Below are 14,622 nucleotides of genomic sequence, written 5' to 3' on the forward strand. Positions count from 1 at the left end.
CTAAGAAATAACGTGTCTTTAGAGCGAACCTTGCAAAAAAACACCAGGCACACCCATCTCATTGATCAAGAAGCAGTAAATCTTTAGTTACTTTACTTATTATATCTACTTATGCATAATTACTTATTATTTAATAATAAGGTATTTAAATTTCAATATTAATATATTTTTCATAAAACTATTGTTACACAATGTACTATTACTTTAATAAATGTTTAAAATCATAAAATAAATGTACAAACACAGTATCTAATAGAGTTTTATTTTAATTAACAGAAAATTACTTTTGTGGGGGTCGATGGAGATTTCGAAAAATTATATAGGGGTCGATGATCAAAAAAGTTTGGCGACCCCTGAGCTAGACCCATCTAATGAAGTCACTTAGTTCCTTTCAGCTGGCTACATAATATAACCGAGAGGGTTGATCTGCTAATCTCATGGCCGACACCACAATATTTCCTTCATTCCCTTCAAGACATGAAGAGTTTCTAGTGTCCTGCACACCCCAATTTGTGACCTTGGACTATTAGAACACGATACTCTCATTCACGCATAGATGGCAGCAACATAAAGCTGCTTAACACAAAAAAGTCTAGTATTTCCCATCTCCTACGATAGGTTAAACAACCAGAAAAACTAATTTAATCACATTCTATGGTTCATTTGATGAAACACAACTCAACCACAATCTAGCTCCAATGGCCATTACCTAAAGAAATCCTAGCTCCTATGTTCAATTAAATTTCTTTTTTTACTGTTTTTAAACCATGCTAGTTGTAAATGGTTAAAAACGGTATAGTTTTGGATTCATGTTTTTTTTAACTATATTAGTAACAAAACCGCATTGGTAAAAAATGTTCTTTACCGTAAACTTTACGCTTAATTGTATGAACAGACTACTGCCAGTTACTTTACCGTTATTTTAGAATGAAAATTCTAACAGTGTATTCACATGAATATTGTGAAATGATCTCAATTTTTTTCTCAAATAAATTAAATTAATTGTATTGATAATTAAAGTTAATGATATTCTGATTTATGATAGTAAAGTTAATGATATTAAAGTTAATGATATAGTTATTGATATTTTGAGCATGACTACTTGAAAAGAACTTACGAGTGAACTTATAGTTTGATAAAATCTATGGAAAAAAAAACTTACACTTAATTTCAGCTAATCACTTATTTAGCAACCCGTTCATTTATTTCAGCTGAAATTTAATTTATTGAGTGAACAACTTCTGATTCTTAATAACTCTAAAAATTTATTAATATTAAATATTTTCTGTTTGTATTTTTATTTTTCAACGTAGTTAAGTAATATTTCGAATAAATACAAGAAATAATATTTATTAAAAATTTAATATTTGAAATTTTGTTCATTAAATCTGCCGCATTTTAATTACACGAGTATTTTCAAGATTAAAAAATTCGTTACTCAAAATCTTCTTGTAGCGTTTATTCACAAGTCTAGCTTATGTTTCAATACCAATGATATACTTTTAAAAAAATCAGCTTTTTTTTATAAAATCCTTTTTCAGTTATAGTTCCGTGTAATAATTTGAATTTGATTTAAAATATAAAATATTTATATATGCTTGATAATCTCTTTAAAAAATAAATCTTTATTAGATTTTTCTAGGTAGTATAATTTATACAAATTTAGGCATAAATTTATAAAATTAATATCGTTAAAAATTTCTCACGTATTGCAGAATGGGCGAATTTGAGGAATTGTTTTAAATTACATTTCTGCTCTAATTCAACTAAACATTATCTAAATCGTACGCAAGAAAATTATTATAAGTAATGTATCAAAATACCTCTGACTAAATTAATAGTATTGAATACTATTTATCTCGAATATATGATATTTTTATACATGCTGTTAAAATGATAAGGGAAAAAATATACTCTTTTAGAAAAGATATATGCTTTTTCATCACTTTGCATTGCTTCAAAAAAAATTTCAGTCTTAACTGGGTTTTTTTGTTAGTAGCTAGTTAATAAGTTATAATAAGCTTCTTTAAAAATTGTCAGTAATTGCATTTCATTTGAAAGGTGAGGGTCAAGTGGGGTAAAGTGGGTACATGGGATAAAGTGGGTATGTGTTAAGAAAACGTATATTTTCTCCTTTTAAATTGAGATAATTTATTTCATATTTTTAGAAACATTTGCTGGGATTGTAGCTAACATTTTAATTTCAATTTTAGAAACTGATAAAAAAAATTTAACGTTTACAAACTATCTGTTAATAATCAACTTATAATGTTAGTTTAAGGTATTCGTGAACTTTCTTTCTAATATCATTAAAAACTGTCAGAAACAATTAATTGTTGTTTAAACTGGTGGAGGGACATCGAATAAATCTACATAGAAATTTAGGAATAAATTTCAAAATTCTATTTATTATGAATTGTTTTCTGAGGTTCGATAAAGTGGGTACTTGGTTAGGCTTAGCTAAGTGTTGTTAGGCTCAGGTTAGGCTTAGCTAAGTATTGTTAGGCTTAGGTTAGGCTTAGCTAAGTGTTGTTAGGCTTTGGTTAGGCTTAGCTAAGTATGATTGGGATCATTTTTTTTACTTCTGTGTTTGCTCTTGAGGTTATCTAATGCTTATATTTTATAATCAATTAACTAAAAAATAACTTACTTGTGATTATAGCCTTACATAGTAATTTTAACACTAAAAATAAAATTTCTTTTAAATTTTATTTTTTTAAAGAGAAGAATGATTAGAGGGGGAGGAATAACACTATGACAGACATAGTATACATTTAAAAGAAAATTACCAAAATAGCATAATGGTACAACTTAATGAGCATATTTCAAAATGTAGATAAGTTTTCACGCAAGTTTTTATGTTTATAGGGCAGTTCTTTCTTGGAAAACAAAACAATTTCCTTAAAGGAACTAAATGCAATATACATTGGTGTAAGAAATTAAGAGAATTCGCAGACTTGGTCGATTATCGCTAAGACTACTAGACCGATTTTAATGAAATTTGATCTGTACATGCATTGATACAATACAATACAAATAACCATTCAACAATTGTAATACACACGCATGATCTTTCGTAACACTCGTTGGAGTAAGAAGGTATGGAACAGCGGTTGCAGAATAAGCACATAAAAAAATTTATCAATAGAGGCTATGGTCCCCTCTTACAGATATACAGGCATAGCAGCGTGATTTCATACTTGAAATAAGGCACTTTATTATTTCCTGTGGCAATCAGCCTGAATTGTCCTGTGACAATTTCATACCTTCCGATTCCAATGAGTGTTACGCAAGATTATGTGTGTGCATTACACTTTTTGAATGGTTATTTGTTTTGTATTGGACCTTGTTGTTTTGTATTGGAATTGTATCACTGTATGTACATATCAAATTTCATTAAAATCGGTAAACTAATTCTAGAGATAATCGACCCAGTATACAAATTCTCTTAATTTCTGACACCAGTGTAAATACGGATCTGCTATTAATAGTAAAAACACAATTATAGATATTAATTTTTACACTATCATTTATATTTCAAATAAACCAAAAACTATTACACTTTTCTTGCTTTTTTGACAAAATTGTGTAGAGTTCTGCGAAATATACTGCTTCCGAAATGAAACCTAATTTTGATAGCCACTAACATTAACTCTAACAATACGGAAAAATGTATTTTTTAGGGGTTTTTTTAAAAATATATATATAATCATGATACATTTATTTAAGATCAATTTTATTTCTGAAACAATATTTACATATGTTTTTTTAGTGAAATATATACTAATTTCAGAACTATACCCATTTACCCCACTCGGGAGGTAAAATGAGTATATCAAAACATGTTCTTTTGAATGTGTTACTGTAAAAGGGTGCATAGCCTGATTTTTCAACAAAAAAATAATAATAAGTACCTTTTAAGTACTTTTTAAGCACTCAAAAAATATTGTTAATCAGTTTCCAAAACAAAAATCATAATTAGGATCTGTGCAGTAATAAAAATTATTTTTTTTATCTTTTAAAGTTGTTAATTTATAAATAAAAAATCAATAAAATTGAAAAACATTTTCAAAAACTTTACATAATCATGATAAAACAACTAGTTTATGATACAGAGAAAATTGTAAAAATCATGCAATTTTTGTAATTTAGAACGACAATCGACACGGCAAAGAAAGAATACTTTTTAAAAGATAGAAAATTAAGAATTTTTTACAAACCCCGAATAAAAAAAGCACCTTTAAGGGCTTTTAAAAAACGTAAATCAAAAAATAAGCACGTTTTAAAAACGCTACGCACCCTGTGTAAGAAAACAATCTAACAAAACATGTAAGTCATGCCCTAAATTTATACAATATGAATTCAATGTATATAAAATTCATCAAAATTTTCAGTAAAATAAATTTAATAGTTTGGTTTTAGAGCCTTCCTTAAAAAAAGTTTGATTTTATACCCACTTTACCTTGCCTGACCACATAGTTTTATTTTATTCTTCCAAATCTAATGAAAAAGCGAGACTTTTCATAAACGTTAAAGTTCACGTCGTAATTATTCATTTCAAATTAATGTAACAAGTACAAGTCAAAAAACCACTTTATAAAATAAGTGCCCTATTCAGGAAGATAATTACGCATTTACTCCCAGCACTTAATGGCTGACAGGTAATAGTGTATATTAAAGTAAAATTGGTGACGGTGCTTCATGCATAATTTAAATTTGATTCCATTAAATTACAAGATCAATAAGAAACTTAACAATTCAAAACAAGTAATATAGAAAAAAAAATTTAAAGCCAATTCCTACTTAGGTTAACAAAGAAAAATTTGATTTTAGTTACTTTTTATTAAATAATTAAAAAAATTTCTCCCATATAAAACTAAAATTAATTAATTAAATTAAATTAATGAATTAATATTTGAAAAAACTGTCTTAACACCAAGTGTCATCCACTGCAGGTTCAAAAAAAAATGTATTTCAAGTTGAGTGGATGAGTAAAAAGTATTTTATTAACGATTGAAAATTTGAACAAGATATATGGGAGAGTATGAACTAATAGTAGGTGAATAATTATTGGAAGCAACAAAAATAGCTACAGGTATAATAAACTAGGTTTTTTTGCTTTCTAAAAAAAATTTATTCCTAATAATTAGAAAGGCTGAGTGTAAAACTTTAAATGAAAAGTAGTAATTAAACATTGTTTTGTTTGTACACATTGTAGGCTAATTGATAGGATCCAGCTAATACATAGCCAGCATTTTTCTTCGCACCAGGCTAATCGTAAAAATATTCCATTTTGTTTAATCAGCCAAACATTTTTATGCTTATTATAATCAACTATTCGATTTCTGATTACTAAGAAAATGTGCCAAAAAATAATCAGAGTCAATTTGCTTATGCTTATAGTAATAAACCTTTAATAAGGCTATTTATAATAAGCATTCACTATTCTGGGTTTGAAGCAAGATGCTTTAAACAAATAAGATTAATTCAGTAATGAATGATAAAGTTTCTAAATAGCCTAAAAGTATATAGGCTCATTGCAAATAAACCTAGATAGGGTCAGGGTGGATAGAAAATACTGGAGATTTTTCTAATAAGCCTACGCATTGCACAATGACGTCGGCTGTTTGAAAAACTCCGGATAATTCAGTTAGTCTATTTAATATACATTATAAATTAAAAGATTATAAATCAAATGATTATAAATTACAGATTCAATTTAAATATTTAACTTTAATCGTATAGCCGTAAGGATACTGGATACTTTGTAACTAAAATAATTAAATTTTATAAATTAATATTTTTTTTGAAAAAAAAAGTGAGTTTACAGTTTATGAGTAGAATGTGTAACTTCGTATCTAGCCAATAAATATATTTATAAAAATATTTTATGTATCAGGTTAAAATTGGAATTTGTGAAAGCGGATCAAAAAAATTTTTTTGCAATGTTCCAAACCTTACTATTTAAGAATAAATTGGCTGGATAAAATTAATTGGTTATAAAATTTACGGTTTGTATTGGTAATAAAATTTACGAATAAAATATGTCTTTCTGCATTCAGCCATTATATTTATTAGTGAAAATGCTTTATAGATAGTCGCAGAGCCGTGATGGCTCAGGGGATAGAGCGTGCAACTTCCAACTAGGGGAACCGAGTTCGAATCTCAGCGATGGCTGGTTGATACGAATTCCACATCCGGCTTGCACCGACCACAGTGCTGACGTAACATATCCTCAGTTGCAGACCGATCATGGGTTAGAGTCCCCTTGCCACCAGGCTAAGCGTGGGAGGTTTTCATGGTTTTTCTTTCCATGTAAAGCAAATTCAGGTTAGTTGCATCAAAAAGTACTCAACGAAGGCAAATTTCTCGCAATACTTGATCCAGGCTTTCCCTTGTCCTATGGATTGGTAGTCGTAAGTAGTCATTAGTAGTCCTAAACACAAAAATTGGGTCGGCTGTTCAACGACGGTTATAAATATATATATAAATACATAGGAGCAAAATTCAAATTTGTGATGGCAGCAATGAAAAACCTTTTGCGATGTTTCATACAATAAACTGACTCAAATAAAAAAATGGTTTCGAAGTTTGTATTTTAATTGCATATTTATTGTATAAATTTTATATTTCTGTATCCCGTCATTAAAAAGAAAATATTTTTTTTAGAAAAAGAAATCAAATTAGATGCTTATTTAATATAAAACATCTAATTCATTCTAGCAAAAACACTATGAAGTATTTTTACGTATTTAAACATTCCGAAAACTAGACCAAGCATTAGAATAAAATTAAAACTGGCCAGACACAAATATTTGCCTTGTCGGGAGCGTTTAGTTGTATAACTGGAAGAACTATTTTTTCATGATTTTGTACGTAAAGTCTTTATCCTAAAAAGCGTAAAATGGGATTTTTTTCCTCTTCATAGAAATCCACTGGAAGTAATTTTATTTCTAATGTATTCAAATAGAAAAATTAGAAGTAATTGCTGAAAGTAAAAATAATGTATTTAAGTCTGTTTACTTGAATGAAGCTTGCGGTTAAAAGTATTTACTTTCAAAAACCAACTAAATGTGATTTCTAAATTTTAAACATCCCTGATATTGGTTTGATTTGCTGAACAGAAAACTATGAGAATCCAGCTTTGAAAAAACATATTCTGTATTTTGATCAAATAAATTCGATCTTTAATATTTATTTACTCCGAAACAAGCACATTACACATCTTTTGATTAGTCAGTTTTATAATTTAATGCAAAAGAATAAAAAAATATTTTCTGCACCAGATTAGTTGAATGAACCTTACACAGAAAAAGTTTTATTAGTAATGTATCAAATTATATCTTACTGAATTCGTAGCAATAGTGATGTTTAATTTCTAAAATATAGGCCTGAGTTTCATTTATGCTGCCAAGGTGACATAGAAAAAAAAAATTTCATGCAAATCATTCTGATAGCAAATGCATTTGCTATCAGAATGCATTTTTTCCTATATAAAGCATATAGAGCCGCGATGGCTCAGTAGTTAGAGCGTTCGCCTTCTAATGAGGTGAGCCGAGTTCGAATCCCAGCAATGGCTGGTCGATACGAATCAGCATCCGGGTTGCACCGACCACAGTGCTGACGTGAAATATCCTCATTGGTAGACGGATCATGGGTTAGAGTCTCTTTGCCGTCCGGCTAACCGAGGAAGGTTTTCGTGGTCTTCCTCTCCCTGTAACGAAAATGCGGGTCAGTACCATCAAAAAAAGTCCTCTGCGAAGGTAAATTTCTCCCAATACTTGATCCAGAAGTTCCCTTGTCTTCTGGATTGGGTTCAAAATGACAAGGCTTCGGAGTTGAACATTAGTAATCGTAAACACAAAAATTGGGTCGGCTGTTCAACGACGGTTAAAATCAAAATTATATAAAGTATATAGAGAAAAATGCCCCTCCCCTCATGTAATCATCGAAAAGTTAATTTCAAAATATTTACTATGTGATCAAAACAACTGGTAGTTTTGGGGCCCATATTTGTCTTTATGGGTACGTGGTTAATTTGATTTTGAAATAAATAAAAATATATTGAAAAGAAAAATCCTTTTCGAAGAAAAAAAAGAAAAGAAGTTTTTAACCACTGCAATTCAGTTATTATTTTTACACATTTCAATACTATTTACTTTTTCAAACATACAATCAACTTATGTCTTCTAAATATATATTGTATCTATATTCCGTATCATTTTTTGGGTAAATACGTGCTGAAATCTAAGATCTAAGTGCAATTTCACTATTGAATAACATGGGGTAAAACTGAAGAAGCTCACAGCAATAGGTTCTAAAATGAAAAAAAACAAACTTCCTTTATAAAAATGTGTTGACAATAAGCATGTAAGAAAACATTGTAAATTTTATGTATTCATTTATCAGTTTTATTTAACAAACAGCTCGAATTTAAGCTTCGTTTATGTTCAGTGACAAAAAATAAAATAATGAACATGGACAACTATTTATGTCTACTCTTTCTCAATATTTGCAAAAAAGTAATTATGTTAACTTTATTTGAGTTCTCTAAAAAACCAATAAATAATAATTAAATATTTATAGAAAAAAATGAGCAAAAAGTATGTAAAAAGTATCGTTTAAAAAGCTAAAAAATTACGAATTTTAAAAAAATGATTTTTCATAAACATAATTTTTTTAAATAGAATTAAATTTTTCAAGCATGGAAAGCAAAATGTTTTTGTTAAATAAACAAGTATTTATTCTACAAAATATTTACAAATTAAAATGTAATGAAGGTTTTAATTTTTTTGAATAATTGATGCATTTCATATATTTGTTTATCAAATATTACTAGATAATTCTAAAAAAAAAGCAGTTACATAATAAATAAATCATACATTTAAAAATTCAAGAAGTAATGAAAGCAACAAAAATATAAGTTAGAGTATTTATAATAACTTCTTACCGATTTAATTACGAATTAACTTTTATGATTACAAAAAAAAAAAACTGAAAAAATATGAGATTGTAGGAATAAGAACAAATGAAGAATAATTTGGTGCCAGGGATTATGTTTCACAGCAACACAAAAATTAAACTTAGAATTCCATTGGCCATAGAATGCCATAAACCATGCAGCAGTAAGGAAATTAAAAATGATTTTTTGTTTAAATATTATAAGTTTTATCGAAAATGAATACTTATAATTTTGAAAAAAGTGACAACAGAAACAAATGAAAAATTATTAATTTGTACTATTTTCTTGCTAAAAATTATTGGAAAAACACCCTGCCAGATATTTCGTTTCTCGGGAATCCCTAAAATAATTCGAGTATTCTGCATCCAAAGAATCCAAAATAATAGTAGAAATAACAATAATAAAAAGTTTTTAAACTATTACAATTTTGATCAAAAATCGAAATTCATAACTGTAGAAAAAGCGAAAGATATAATAATATAAAACATCAAAAACTAATGGATAAAAATTTATTCCTTTACTGAAAAGTAAATGAAAAAAAAAAAAAACTTTACCAGGAATTCTGTTTATCTGCAAGCCATGAAATAATTATGGCATTCTTAACATTTATATCACCAAAAAAGCGAAAATAATAATAATAAAATGTTTTTATTTTTTTATTTTTAATATTGCAAGTTTCATCAAAAATCAAAATTTGTAACTGTGGAAAAAGCGAAAGAAATATGAATATGAAGCATTAAAAACAAATGAAAAATAATTTAATCATTCCAGCTATCCGCTGAAAAGTATATGTGAAAAAATGTCTTTAGCAGTTATTTTGTTTCTCTGTAACCCATAAGATAAATTCTAACATTCTATAGACCAAAGACCCTACATAAAAGCAGAAATAATAATAATAAAATGCTTTTTTTAAAATATTACAAGTTTGATCAAAAATCGAAATTTATAACAATGGAAAAAGCGAAAGAAATATGAATATGAAGCATTAAAAACAAATGAAAAATAATTTAATTGTTCTAGCCCTCTACTGAAAAGTATATGTGAAAAAATATCTTTAGCAGTTATTTTGTTTCTCTGTAACCCATAAAATAAATTCTAGCATTCTGTAGACCAAATAATCCTACTTAAGTAGCAGAAATCATAATAATAATAAAATGTTTTTAAAATATTACAAGTTTAATCAAAAATCAAACTTGATTCTATAAACTATATATTCTAATATTCTATAAACTATAGAATACTTCAGAATAATTGAAGTAATAACAATATTGAAAAATTGTTTTTAAGATATTGCAAATTTTATCAAAAATTATTTTGCATAGAGAATAGTAGAATTATTTTATGTGTTGTAGAGAAACCGCATCTCTGCTGCAGTGTTATTCTAAATATAATCTTCAGTAGGAAACTAGAACAAATAAATTATTTTTCATTATTTTTTGTTCCTTGACATTCATTTTACTAAAACAATTTTTCATAATTAAAAATATTCATTTCTGATAAAACTTATAAAAATTTTCTTATAAAGAAAATACTATTATTGAGTATATTACTATTGCTGGTTTACAGTATTCTATTACCTATAGAATAGTAGAATTATTTTATGGGTGTCTTCAAAACACTCTGATATGAGGTTTTTCTAACTTTAGTGGAGAACTGAACAAATTTTTTCTTATTTTTTTCGTTTCTTCAAATTGATCTTTCTTTCACTTTCTTAAAATTGATAAAATTTCGATTTTTTTAAGACTTCTAATAATTTAAAGCATTAATTTTTGTTATTGGTTCTGTTATCCTGAACGATTTAATTGTTAATCGAATACTAGAATTTCAGTATTTCATGCGTTGCTTTGAAACAGAACTAATGCAAAGATGTTTTATAAAGTTAAATTACATACATAAATTATTTTTCATTTGCTTTGTTCATTTCGATTCATATTTCTTTCACATTTTTTATAATTATACATTTTAAGAAGAAATAATAGTAAAGAAAAATATTTTAGAGTATTACAAGTTTTATCAAAAATCAAAATTTATAAATTAGAAAACAGGGAAAGAAGGATCAATATGAAGAAACAAAACAAGTAAAAAATATTTGATTTGTTCTTAATCTCCACTAAAGTGAACAGTTGAACAAACATCAGATATTGTCTCTTAGCAACTCATAAAATAATTCTAGAATTTTAGGCAACAGAATATTACAGAATAACAGAATGAATAATAATAAATGAATATGTTTAAAGTATTACAAGTTTTATAAAAAATCAAAAATTTATAAATTAGAAAACAGGGAAAAAAAGATCAATATAAAGAAACAAAACAAGGGGAAAATAATTTAATTTGTTCTTAATCTCCACTAAAGTGAATAGTTGAGCAAACATCAGAGATTGTGTTTCTTAACAACCCATAAAATAATTTTAGAATGCTGTACAACAGAATAATAGAAGAAAGAATAATACTAAAAAAGGTTTTAAAGCATTACATGTTTTATCAAAAATCAAAATTTATAGTTTTCTAACAAAAAACTAATCAAAGATCAAAATGAAGGATCAAAAACAAGTGTGAAATAATTTATTTATTCTTGGTTTCCACTAAAAATTATTGTTGCAAAAACACCTTGCCAGAGATTATGTTTCTCAACAACCCATAAAATAATTCCAGTATTCCATAGACAATAGAATACTGCAAAATAACAATAAAGTATTCTATTGGAAAGGTGAAAGCGTACTTACGTTATTAAAGTATTAAAAGTTTTAATTAAAATCAAACTTTATAATTATGAAAAAAGATGTATCCGAAAGAAAGAAAAAACAAATAAAAAATTAGTTATTGATTCTTACTGTCGATTAAAAATTATGGTTGGAAAAACAACCCTAAAGAGATTCTATTTCTCATAATTCTGTCTTAATAATTCTATTATTTTAAGGAAGAGAATGTACTACAGAGAAGAAGAAATAATAAAAGAAATGCAGAAAAGGAGACTAATGCAGAAAGAGACTATAATGCAGAAAAGGAGACTGATAAAAAGAACACATGTACATTTTTAAAGCTAAAGTTTTAACAAAACTCAAAATTTCTAATTGCAAAAAAAACGATGCATCTGAGAAAACAAAAACATATAAAATATGTGATTTATTACTGTTCTCCACTAAAGAGAACAGTTGGAAAAACACCCTTCCATAGATTTTGTTTCTCAGCTATCTGTAGAATAATTCTAATATTCTATGGATTATAGTATACTGCAGAATAGCAGAAATAATAAAAAAGAACAAATGAATGTGTTTAAAGTATGACAAGTTATAATAAAAATCCAAATTTATAATTATGAAGGGAAAAAGTATATTTGAGGAAATAAAAACAAAAAAGAAATAAGTGATTGATTCCAGCTCTGCGCTAAAGAATATGGCAGGAAAAGCACGCTTCCAGATATTCTGTTTCTTAGACATCCATGGAATAATTTTAGTATTCTAATTATTCTATGGATGATAGTATACGGCAGAATAGCAGAGATAATAACAGGAATAAATTAGATATGTATTACAAGTTTTAACAAAAATAAAAGTATTAAATTTATAAAGGAAAAACATATTTGAAGGAACAAAAAAAAAATAAGAGACTGATTCTAGTTTGCCTCTAAAGATTATGGTTGGAAAAACATCCTTCCATAGATTCTGATTCTTAGCAATCTATAGAATAATTCTAGTATTCTATGGATTTATAATATACTGCATAATAGCAGAAATAATAAAAGGAAAACATAAATATGATTAAAATATTACAAGTTTTATGAACAATCTAAATTTATAATTATGAAGGGGTGAAAAGTGTATTTGAAGGAAGAAAAAAAACAAAAAAGAAATAAGTGATTGATTCCAGCTCTCTGCTTAAGAATATTACTGGAAAAGCACCCTTCCAAATATTATGTTTCTTAGACATCTATGGAATAATTCTAGTATTCTAATTATTCTATTATTGATAGTATATGGCAAAAATATTAACAGGAATAAATTATTATGTTTAAAGTATTAAGAGTTTTAAGAAAATCAAAATTTTAAATTTATAAAGAAAAAATATATTTGAAGGAATAAAAACAAAAAAAAAAGCGATTGATTCCAGCTCTCTTCCAAAGATTACAGTTCGAAAAACACCCTTCCATAGATTCTGTTTCTTAGCCATCTATAGAATAATTCTAGTATTCTATCGATTATAGTATACTGCAGAATAGCATAAATAATAAAAAAAGAACAAATGAATATGTTTAAAGTATCACAAGTTTTAAGAAAAATCCAAATTTATAATTATGAAGGGGAGAAAAAGTATATTTGAGGAAACAAAAACAAAAAAGAAATAAGCGATTGATTCCAGCTCTCCGCTTAGGAATATGGCTGGAAAACCACCCTTTCAGATATTCTGTTTCTTAGACATCTATGGAATAATTCCAGTATTCCAATTATTCTATGGATGATAGTACACAGCAGAATAGCAGAAATAATAACAGGAATAAATGAATATGTTTAAAGTATTATGAGTTTAAAAAAAAAATTAAATTTATAAAAAAAGAATTTTTTTGAAGGAACAAAAACAAAAAAAAAGCGATTGATTCGATCCCTCCTCTAAAGAGTATGGTTGGAAAAACACCCTACCAGAGATTCTGTCTCTTAGTCACCCATAGATATAATGCTAGTATAGGAAGCAACATTAATTAAAAACAATATTAATTATGTATTCAATATTTTTAAATTATCTTTTGAACACAATTAGGTGATCGTATAGGGTTCAATTAAATTTGAGGAAAATCTAAACATGAAGAGAAGCTCTATGAACAAATCACTTCGTGAAATTATACTAACAATTACCTTACATAAATGGTAATAATAATTTCACCAGGAATAAAAATATAACTGTCACCTGTCTATGTGTAAAATCAGTAATCATTTACTGACTTATTATTTAAGAAGCAATAATAAGAAGAATAAAAATTGATTTTTATATCATCAACTCGCCCCGTGCATATACCTTCACGAGTTGCAGAAAAGAAAAAAATAACAGTTATAATAATGGAGAGGGATTAAGATTAAGATTATAAACTTACCCAAATAAAGATACATAAAAAAGTAAATAAATAAATAATCCTTATAGTGTTCTTCTCTTGCGTATCCTGGGTGATAGAGAAGAGAGGAGGGTGAGCTGCTTTTTATTTTTTTCTCTGCATCATCACTTTAACTCACTGCATCTGCTGCAGGTTCCGGTTTAGATGCTTCGCAAAGAAACGACTCTGTGACACTGGGGTATTCCAGCTATCCTCCACCGCAAGATTTCACTGAGGAGTATGAGATCAACAACAACAAAAAATCGTTCCTTTTCGTTCTTTACCGGTATGGCGGCCGTCGGCAAAAAGGTGAAACTCCTCGATCGTTTGCTCGTATCTGAAGAGTGGGGGGTACGCGCGGCTGTTATAAGAGCCCCGTGCCTACATTATTCAAAGAAGTGAATGTCATGACGTCACTCACGGCCGGTTGTAAAGTGTGGGTGGAAAGAATAGGTCTTTTCCAAACTGTCCTTTTCCACCCCATCCCCCCGATTTACATAATATTTGGAATGATATTTTCGTGGATTATTAGGTCATTGGAATTGCCTGGAAGATCAGCTCTCGTAATGCTAAAAAG

At 27.5% G+C, this 14,622-nt stretch overlaps 1 protein-coding gene across 1 annotated transcript in view; it reads right to left on the bottom strand.

Annotated features, from left to right (window-relative positions):
* The window catches only part of LOC107454545 (neural cadherin), a 500,390-nt gene extending 485,931 nt beyond the window's left edge, over positions 1 to 14,459 (bottom strand). Inside the window, exon 1 of the mRNA XM_071180540.1 lies at positions 14,049 to 14,459. The gene's annotated coding sequence lies outside the window, so the exon portion shown is untranslated. The remainder of the gene's footprint in view (positions 1 to 14,048) is intronic.
* Between the last annotated feature and the right edge of the window lie 163 nt (positions 14,460 to 14,622).

This window comes from Parasteatoda tepidariorum, chromosome 4 (assembly GCF_043381705.1).
Source record: "Parasteatoda tepidariorum isolate YZ-2023 chromosome 4, CAS_Ptep_4.0, whole genome shotgun sequence".
Lineage (NCBI taxonomy): Eukaryota > Metazoa > Arthropoda > Arachnida > Araneae > Theridiidae > Parasteatoda > Parasteatoda tepidariorum.